At 47.1% G+C, this 10,525-nt stretch overlaps 1 protein-coding gene across 2 annotated transcripts in view; it reads left to right on the top strand.

The window, feature by feature from the left end:
• The first annotated feature begins 9,892 nt into the window (after positions 1-9,892).
• Positions 9,893-10,525, top strand: part of LOC140735741 (solute carrier family 25 member 44-like) — a 44,306-nt gene continuing 43,673 nt past the window's right edge. For both annotated transcript variants that reach the window (XM_073061182.1, XM_073061183.1), the window contains exon 1: positions 9,893-10,030. The gene's annotated coding sequence lies outside the window, so the exon portion shown is untranslated. The remainder of the gene's footprint in view (positions 10,031-10,525) is intronic.

The raw sequence follows: 10,525 nt of genomic DNA, 5'->3' as shown, positions 1-10,525 counted from the left end.
TGATATGCAGCGTTTTACTTCTTTACTTACTTTACTGTCACCAAACAATTGATACTAGAGCGTACAATCATCACAGCAATATTTGATTCTGCGCTTCGCACTCCCTGGAGTACAAATCAAAGTAAATATAATAAAAATTTAAACTATAAATCATAATTAGAAAATAGAAGAGGGAAAGTAAGGTAGTGCAAGTCAGGTCTGGATATTTGGAAGGTACAGCCCAGATCTGGGTCAGGATCCGTTCAGCAGTCTTATCACAGTTGGAAAGAAGCTGTTCCCAAATCTGGCCGTACGAATCTTCAAGCTCCTGAACCTTCTCCCGGAGGGAAGTGGGACAAAAAGTGTGTTGGCTGGGTGTCCTTGATTATCCTGGCAGCACTGCTCCGACAGCGTGTGGTGTAAAGTGAGTCCAAGGATGGAAGATTGGTTTGTGTGATGTGCTGGGCTATGTTCACAATCTTCTGCAGCTTCTTCCGGTCTTGTACAGGACAACTTCCATACCAGGTTGTGATGCACCCTAGAAGAATGCTTTCTACAGTGCATCTATAAAAATTAGTGAGGGTTTTCGGGGACAGGCCAAATTTCTTCAGCTTTCTCAGGAAGTAAAGGCGCTGGTGGGCCTTCTTGGCAGTGGACTCTGCTTGGTTAGACCAAGTCAAGTCATTTGTGATATTCACCCTGAGGAACTTAAAGCTTTTGACCTGTTCCACCTGCACACCACCGATGTAGATGGGGTCGTGTGGTCCACTACTCCTTCTGAAGTCAACAACCAATTCCTTCATCTTGCTGACGTTGAGGGATAGGTTATTGTCTTCGCACCATGCCACCAGGTTCTTAATTTCCTCTCTGTACTCAGACTCCTCATTACCCAAGATACGGCCTACAATTGTGGTGCCATCAGCAAACTTATATATTGAGTTCGATGGAAACTTGGCTACACAATCATGGGTGTACAGTGAGTACAGCAGGGGGCTGAATACACAGCCTTGTGGGGCACCAGTGCTCAGAGTGATTATAGAGGAGAGCTTGTCCCCTATTTTTACAGCCTGGGTCCTGTCTGTGAGGAAGTTGAAGATCCAGCTGCAGATCTGAGTGCTAAGACCCAGGTTCCAGAGCTTAGGAATCAGTTTATTTGGAATGATGGTATTCAAGGCAGAGCTGTAGTCAATGAAAAGGAGCCTTACATACACATCTTTATTCTCCAGGTGTTCTAAGGAGGAATGTAGTGCCAGAAAGATGGCAGATGCCGTTGACCTGTTGCTCCGGTAGGCGAATTGCAAAGCATCGAGGTTGACCGGTAGGTTATGGTTGATGTGTGCCATAACCAATCGCTCGAAGCACTTCATAGCAATTGATGTTAGAGCCACAGGTCGATAGTCACTCAGGCATGCTACCTTGCTTTTCTTCGGCACCGCGATTATCATTTCCTTCTTAAAACACGAGGGGATCTTAGACTGAAGCAGGGAGCAGTTGAAGATGTCAACTGCTTTCTGTACCAGCACTTTTCTTCCCTTAGTCTCTGTTACAAACCAAATAACCTCCCCACTGGTAACAGCCACAGCCCTCCTGTTACCAAATTACTCACCAGCTGTTGTTCCCCCCCCCCCCCCCCCCACAAACCTCCTGAACTTTGCGGACTTTTATTTTGTCCACCTTCACACGATTACGAAATCCACCTACAATCTCTTTCCAAAAAGCGCCAGGAAATGAATACTGGTTGTTAGCGCTGTAAAGCGTTACATCACTATGATCCCCTGTTCAAAACACACAAAATGCTGCAGGAACTCAGCAGGCCGGGCAGCATCCATGGAAATGAATAACCAGTCAATGTTTTGGGCTGAGACCCTTCTGGACTGGAAAGGAAGGGGGAAGACGTCAGAATAAAAAGATAGGAGGAGAAGGATAGCTGGGAGAAGAGGGATAGCTGGAAGGTGATAGATGAAGCCAGGAGGGTAGGAAAGGTAAAGGGCTGGAGAGAAAGGGAAGGAGGAGGGGATAGCCAGGTAAGAGGCCAGAGTGGGAATAGAAGAAGAGGGGAGGGGGAGGTATCTTTTCCCCAGAAGGAGACAGCAATGTTCATGCCATCAGGTGGGAAGCTCCTCCAACCAGAAGGTGACCTCCAAGAGGAGGCCATGGACAACATGTCAGAATGGGAATTGGAATTAGAAGATTTGGCAACCGAGAAGTTCTGCTTTTGAAGATGGAACAGAGTTGCTCGACGAAATGGTCCCCCAATTTACGATGGGTCTCAGAGATGTTGGAGGAGGCCACATTGAGAGCATCAGATGCAATAGATGACCCCAGTAGACCTGGAAAGTCTGTTTGGGGCCCTGGATGGAGGTGAGGGAGCAATGGGTTAAAATAGAATCAAGCATGAGTACATGAGTTCGGTGGGGTAGAAGCAGGCAGAGGTGGTGGGCCTACCTGGACTGGCAGGTTTGGGGATCTCGGGTAGGAGGTAGAAGTGAGCAGTTGTGGGGTGAGGGAACTCTGAGTTTGGTGGCAGTGGTTTGAAGTTCTCTAGAGTGGATGAGGTCAGTGATGGTGTCGGACAAAGTCTTCAGATGGTACGAAGTGGGGTCCTCTTCAAGGGGTAACCACGTAACATATGTAGAAACTCAGGAGAGTAGGAAAGGTAAAGGGCTGGAGAGAAAGGAATCTGATAGGGGAGGAGAGTGGACCATAGGAGAAGGGGAAGGAGGATGGTTGTAGGTAGAATCTGGAGGGAATTGACGGTTGGCATAGATGCGTGGGCCGAACAGCCTGTTTCTGTGCTAGATCTCTCTTTATCCTTTTCCGTAACATTGTTAAATCTAACTAGATTATGATCGCTATCTACAAAAAATTTCTTCCCTTTCCACATACTCACTCTAATTCCCGAAAACTTGATCCACATTACACCCTTGTTAGACTCCCAAAAATATTTTATTTTCTGCAATGTAATTAAGGCATTTAGGATCTCATCCCTACCTTGTACCTGACTGTGTCAATTAATGTTAGGGTAAATAACTTTCTTTGTTCTTAACTGTCCTAACGTAAGTCAGTGTCACGCAACACAGAAACAGTCCCTTCTGAGCAATACACAAAACACAAAACTCGAGAGGAACTCAGCATGTCAAGCAGCATCTACAAAGGCAAATGGACAACTGACATTTCAGGCCGTGACCCTTCATCTGGGCTCATTTAAGGTTTAAGACAGCTTGCTTGATCTGCAAAATCACTTTCTACATATAATTTTTAAAAGCTGATAAGAGAGAGCAGAGGGTCTGAGGAATGGAAAATCAGGAGATAGGAGATCTGCTGAACCAGTCTTTGCAGCAGAGGACACAAGATCCGGCAGTCTAATGTGGTGAAACGTCATCATGGCCACTTACAGGGCTGGTGCCCTGGAGCCGGCCGGGGAGTGCACCCTCCAGATAAACAAGTGCAGCAGAAACTGTCTGCGTACCCTAAAACTGATGGTACAAATATCGATTTCTCAATTAAACAAAGCCCCCCCCCCTTCCTCTATTCCCACTCTCACCTTTTATTTCTTCTCACCTTCCCCCAGGATCTCCTCCTTCTTTCCTTTCTCCTATGCTCCACTTTCCTCTAACAGATTCTTTCCCCACCCACCTGGCTACACCTATCTCCTTCTCTTCCCCATCTTTTTATTCTGGCACAGGTATCCCCCGCTTTTCAAAAGTTCGCTTTACGCCACTTTGTTTTTACAAAGACCTACTAGTACCTGTTTTTGCTAACCGAACAAAATCTGGAGGATATTCGCTTTTACGAAAAAAAGGCGAAAAGTGAAAATAGCGTTCAGCGTTTGTTTTGCAGCAAGCCGTTATAGAGGCAGTGCGCACCCCGAGCGGCGAGAGTGGCGAAAAGCGAAAATAGCGTTATAGAGGCAGTGCAGCGAGAGTGGCGCCCAGGAACTACACTCAGCATCAAGCTTTGAACTGTGTCTGTGAGCATCTGTGCTTTATCTTGATTTATTTTGTACATCTGTTAGCAAGATGTGTCCTAAGGTATCAGAAAAGCCTAAGAGAGCTCGTAAGGGTGTTACGCTTAGCGTAAAACTGAATGTAAGTAAGCATTTCGATCATGGTGAACGAAATAAAGACATTGTGCGTGCGTTGAACTTGCCTGCATCCACCATTCGTACTATTTACACACAGAGAATAAAATCTTGAAAGCTGCTGATGTTACTATTGGTCCTGCTAGTAGCAAAGTGGTCTCTTTCAGTTGGCATCATTCCTGCTTTTACTATATGTCCGTGTTATTTTAGGTTTTATGTGTTATTTGGTATGATTTGGTAGGTTATTTTTTGGGTCTCGGAGCGCTCAAAAATCTTTCCCATATAAATTAATGGTGTTGGCGCATGGCCTAATGGATAAAGGCATTGGTCTAGTGATCTGAAGGTCACTGGTTCGAGCCTCAGCTGAGGCAACCTGTTGTGTCCTTGAGCAAGGCACTTAACAACACATTGCTCTGCAACGACACCGGTGCCAAGCTGCTTGGGTCCTAGTGCCCTTCCCTTGGACAACATCGGTGGCGTGGAGAGGGGAGACTCCCAGCTTGGGCAACTGCTGGTCTCCCATACAACCCTGCCCAAGCCTGCGCCCTGGAAACCTTACAAGGTGCAAATCCATTGTCTCACGAGACTAACGGATGCCTATATAAGTTAATGGTAATTGCTTCTTCGCTTTACGCCATTTGACTTACGAAAGGTTTCATATGAATGCTCTACTTTCGGATAGCAGGGGAAACCTGTAGCTTTAGACCATAAGACATAGGAGTAAGATCAGGCCATATTGTCCATAGAGTCTGCTCTGCCTCTCAATCATGTCTGATCCTTTATTTCCCTTCCCCAACCCCATTCCCTGCTGTTCTCCCCATAACCCTTGATGCCATGTCCAATCAAGAACCAATAAATCTCTGCCTTAAATACACCCAATGACCTGGCCTCCACAGCTGCATGTGATGACAAATTCCACAAATTCTTTAGCCAGAGGGTGATGAATTTGTGTTTTAAATGGACGCCCCTCTATTCTGAGGCTGTGCCCTCTTGTCCTGGACTCTCCCACCATGGGAAACATCCTTTCCACATCTACTCTGTCTAGGCCTTTCAACATTCGAAAGGTTTCAATGAGATCCACCCCCCAATCCTTCTGAATTCCAGCAAGTACAGACCCAGAGCCATCAAATGTTCCTCATATCACAGCCCTTTCATTCCTGGAATCATCCTTGTGAACCTCCTCTGGACCCTCTCCCATGCCAGCTCATCAGTTCTTAGATTAGGAGCCCAAAACTGTTCACAATACTAAAGGTGAGGCCTCACCAGTGCCTTATAAAGCCTCAGCATCACATCCCTGCTCTTGTATTCTAGACCTCCTGAAATGAATGCTAACATTGCATTTGCCTTCCTCACCACTGACTCAGCCTGTAACCTTTTGGGTGTTCTACACAAGTCTCTTTATCTCAGATTTTTGGATTTTCTCCCCATTTACAAACTAGTCTGCACATTTATTTCTACTACCAAAGTGCATGACTATGCATTTTCTAACATTGTATTTCATTTGCCACTTTCTTGCCCATTGTCCTATCACCTTCCACCACCTGCCTGTTTCCTGAACACTACCTGTCCCTTCACCATATCATCTGCAAACTTGGCAACAGAGCCAACTATTCCATCACCTAAATCATTTATATACAGCATAAAAAGAAGTGGTCCCAACACCGACCCCTGCAGAACACCACTAGTCATTGGCAGCCAATCAGAAAAGGATCCTTTTATTCCCACTCACTGCCTCCTACCAATCAGCCAAAGCTCTAACCATGTAATACCATGGGCTCTTAACTTGGTAAGCTGCCTCATGTGTGGCACCTTGTCAAAGGCCTTCTGAAAGTCCAAATATACAACATCCCTTTTATCTATCCTACTTGTCATCTCCTCAAAGAATTCCAACAGGTTCATCAGGCAGGATTTTCCCTGAAGGAAATCATGCTGACTTTGTCCTATCTTGGCCTGTGTCACCAAGTAATCCCTAACCTCATCCTTTACAATTGACTCCAACATCTTCCCAACCACTGAGGTCAGGCTAACTGGTCTATAATTTCCTTTCTGCTAGCTTCCTCCTTTCTTAAAGAGTGAAGTGACATTTGCAATTCTCCAGTTGTCTGGCACCATGCCAGAATCCAATGACTTTTGAAAGATCATTACTAATGCCTCCAGAATCTCTACCGCTACCTCTTTCAGAACCTAGGGTGCAGTCCATCTGGTCTGGGTGACTTATGTACCTCTAGGCCTTTCAGCTTTTTGAGCACCTTCTCCCTCGTAATAGTAACTGCACTAACTTCTCTTCCCTCACACTCAACACCTGGCACACTGCTAGTGTCTTCCATAGTGAAGACTGATGTAAAATACTCATTTAGTTCATCTGACATCTCCTTGTCCCCCATTATTATTTCTCTTGCCTCATTTTCTAGTGGTTCTATATCCACTCTCATCTCTTTTATTTTTTTACATACTTGAAAAAGCTTTAACTATCCATTATGATAGTTTGCTAGCTTGCTTTCATATTTCATCTTTTCCCTTCTAATGATTCTTTGTAGGCTTTTTAAAAAACTTCCTAATCCTCCATCTTCCTGCTAATTTTTGCTTTGTTGTCTGCCCTCTCTTTAGCTTTTACATTAGCTTTGACTTCCCTTGTCAGCCACGGTTGTACTATTTTACCATTTGTGTATTTCTGTTTTTGGAAGACATCTATCCTGCACCTTCCTCATTTTCCCCAGAAACTCACACCATTGCTGCTCTGCTGTCATCCCTGCCAGCAGCTCCTTCCAGTTTACTTTGGCCAACTCCTCTCTCACACCACTGTAATTTCCCTTACTCCACTGAAATACTGCTACATCAGACTTTACTTTCTCCCTATCAGATTTCAAGTTGAACTCAATCATATTGTGATCCCTGGCTCCTGAGGGCTCTTTTACCTTAAGCTCCCTGATCACAATCCATTCTACATAACACCCAATCCAGTGTAGCTGATCCCCAAGTAGGCTCAAAGACAAACTGCTCTAAAAAGCTATTTCATGGGCATTCAACAAACTCACTCTCTTGAGATCCATTTCCAACCTGATTTTCCCAATCAACCCACATAAAATCTCCCATGACTATCACAACATTGCCCCTTTGACATTCCTTTTCTATTTCCTGTAGTAATCTGTGGTCCAGATCCCAGCTGCTGTTGGAAGTACTGTACATAACTGCCATCGGGGTCCATTTACCCTTGTAGTTTCTTATAGGGATTCAACATCTTCCGATCCTATGTCACATCTTTCTACTGATTTGATGCCATCCTTTACCAGCAGAGCCACGCCACCCCTCTGCCGACCTTCCTATCCCCCCGATACAATGTGTAACCTTGGATATTCAGCTCCCAACTACAACCACCCTTCATCCACAATTCAGTGATGGCCACAACATCATGCCTGACAATCTGTAATAGTGCAACAAGGTTTCTTATACTCCGTCCATTGAGATATTACACTTGAGTAGTGTATTTGCAACCTGTTTTGACTCTGCATCCCTAATGCACTGATTCTCACCCTGCTGGCTGTAATTTTGTCCCATCATCTGCCTGCTCTTCCCGACAGTCTAACTGCACACTATCTTTGCTTTTTTACCATTTGTCCTATAGTGAGTTCTTTCATTCTAGTTCCCACCCCCTACCAAATTAGTTTAAACCCTCCCCAACAGCTCTAACAAATCTCCCTATGAGAATATTGTTCCACCTTGGGTTCAGGTGAAACCCATCTCTTTTGTACAGGTCATACATCCCACTGAAGAGATCCTAATGATCCAAGAACCTGAAGCCCTGCCCCCTGCACCAGCTTCTCAGCCACACATTCATCTGCCAAATCATCCCGTTTCTACCCTCACGGTGCTTGGCACAGGCAGCAATCCAGATATTACTACCCTGGAGGTCCTGCTTCTCAGCTTTCTGCCTAGCTCTCTTCAGGGCCTCATTGCTTTCCCAGCCTATATTCATTGGTACCAATATGTTCCAAGACATCTGGCTGCTCTCTCTCCCTCTCCAAAATGCTATGGATGCAACTCGAGATGTCCCTGACTCTGGCATCTGGGAGGCAGCATACCATCCGAGTCCCTGCTCCTCTCTTCTCCCTCTTTCCCTTCTGCACCACGGACCCAGGGTCAGTGCTAGTAACCTGGTCTCCGTGGCATTCCCCTGGGAGGTCATCCCCCACAACAATATCCTAAAGTATACAGACAGACAGACAGACATACTTTATTGATCCCGAGGGAAATTGGGTTTCGTTACAGTCGCACCAACCAAGAATAGTGAAGAAATATAGCAAAATAAAACCAGAAATAATTAAATAATAATAAGTAAATTATTCCAAGTGGAAATAAGTCCAGGACCAGCCTATTGGCTCAGGGTGTCTGACACTCCGAGGAAGGAGTTGTAAAGTTTGATGGCCACAGGCAGGAATGACTTCCTATGACGCTCAGTGTTACATCTCGGTGGAATGAGTCTCTGGCTGAATGTACTCCTGTGCCTAACCAGTACATTATGGAGTGGATGGGAGACATTGTCCAAGATGGCATGCAACTTGGACAGCATCCTCTTTTCAGACACCACCGTCAGAGAGTCCAGTTCCACCCCCACAACATCACTGGCCTTACGAATGAATTTATTGATTCTGTTGGTGTCTGCTACCCTCAGCCTGCTGCCCCAGCACACAACAGCAAACATGATAGCACTGGCCACCACAGACTCGTAGAACATCCTCAGCATCGTCCGGCAGATGTTAAAGGACCTCAGTCTCCTCAGGCAATAGAGACGGCTCTGACCCTTCTTGTAGACAGCATCAGTGTTCTTTGACCAGTCCAGTTTATTGTCAATTTGTATCCCCAGGTATTTGTAATCCTCCACTATGTCCACACTGACCCCTTGGATGGAAACAGGGGTCACCGGTGCCTTAGCCCTCCTCAGGTCCACCACCAGCTCCTTAGTCTTTTTCACATTAAGCTGCAGATGATTCTGCTCACACCATGTGACAAAGTTTCCCACCGTAGCCCTGTACTCTGCCTCATCTCCCTTGCTGATGCATCCAACTATGGCAGAGTCATCAGAAAACTTCTGAAGATGGCAAGACTCTGTGTTGTAGTTGAAGTCTGAGGTGTAGATGTATATACTTAGGGGAATGCCACAGGGGTGCTCTGCGCTAACTGCCCATTCACAGTTACTCGCCTCCTGCAACTTCGGGGTGACTACTTCCCTGTAACTCTGCTCGATTATCTCCCTACTCTCCCGTACAAGCCGAAGGTCATCCAGCTGCTGCTCCAGATCCCTAACACGGTCTTCAAAGAGCTGCAGCCCGGTGCACTTCACCCAGATGTGGTTCCCCAGGAGACAACCGGCATGAAGAACGCACCATTCACGACACAAAGGAGGGGGGGGAAAGGATCCCTAAACAGAAACTTCCTTCTAGGGCCTCGGCCCAACATGTCGTCTGTTTATTATTTAACGTAAATATTGCCTGCCCTGCTGAGTTCCTCCAGCATTTTGCGAGGTTGTGCGTGTGTAATTGGGACCTCCCTCCGAGAGGGGCGCTGAGGGACCGGGAGGTGGCGACATGGGCGGGGCCTGAGGTTGGATGGTGTTACAGGGCTGAAGCCAATCGTCGGACGGAATCGAGGAGGTGGGGGCGGGGCTGAGAAGCGCGAGGCGAATGACGGCAGCCGCGGAGAGTGTTGTGCCCAGGCGGGACATGCGCCCATGCGCGATAGGAAAACACGCTCCTGCTCAAAGCTGATTGGTGGATAGGACAGATCCCTACTTCTGATTGGTGAATAGATCCAGTCTTTACTTCTGATTGACGGAACACTCTATTGATCGTCAAACCTTTCACTTCCCCTTTGTACTGAAGTCCCGGATGGGAACCGCGGCCCTACACTGGGCCTGGGGACAGGGTCCTGGTCCTAGCAACTGGCAGCAAGGTCCAGGACAGCCCTGAGGGTGCGGTAAGTGTCGAGATGGCCCTTTCATTGCATTAAATTGCAGTACAGAATCTGTCACTGTGTCACACCGGGGTACGGTACCGGTGGGGACGGGTCTGTCACTGTATAACACCGGGGTACGGTACCGGTGGGGACGGGTCTGTCACTGTATAACACCGGGGTACGGTACCGGTGGGGACGGGTCTGTCACTGTGTAACACTGGGGTACGGTACCGGTGGGGACGGGTCTGTCACTGTGTCACACCGGGGTACGGGTCTGTCACTGTTTTAACACCGGGGTACGGTACCGGTGGGGACGGGTCTGTCACTGTATAACACCGGGGTACGGTACCGGTGGGGACGGGTCTGTCACTGTATAACACTGGGGTACGGTACCGGTGGGGACGGGTCTGTCACTGTGTAACACCGGGGTACGGTACCGGTGGGGACGGGTCTGTCACTGTGTAACACCGGGGTACGGTACCGGTGGGGACGGGTCTGTCACTGTATAACACTGGG

The sequence above is a fragment of the Hemitrygon akajei genome, chromosome 11 (genome assembly GCF_048418815.1).
Source record: "Hemitrygon akajei chromosome 11, sHemAka1.3, whole genome shotgun sequence".
Lineage (NCBI taxonomy): Eukaryota > Metazoa > Chordata > Chondrichthyes > Myliobatiformes > Dasyatidae > Hemitrygon > Hemitrygon akajei.
This window is presented reverse-complemented; position numbering and strand designations above follow the sequence as displayed.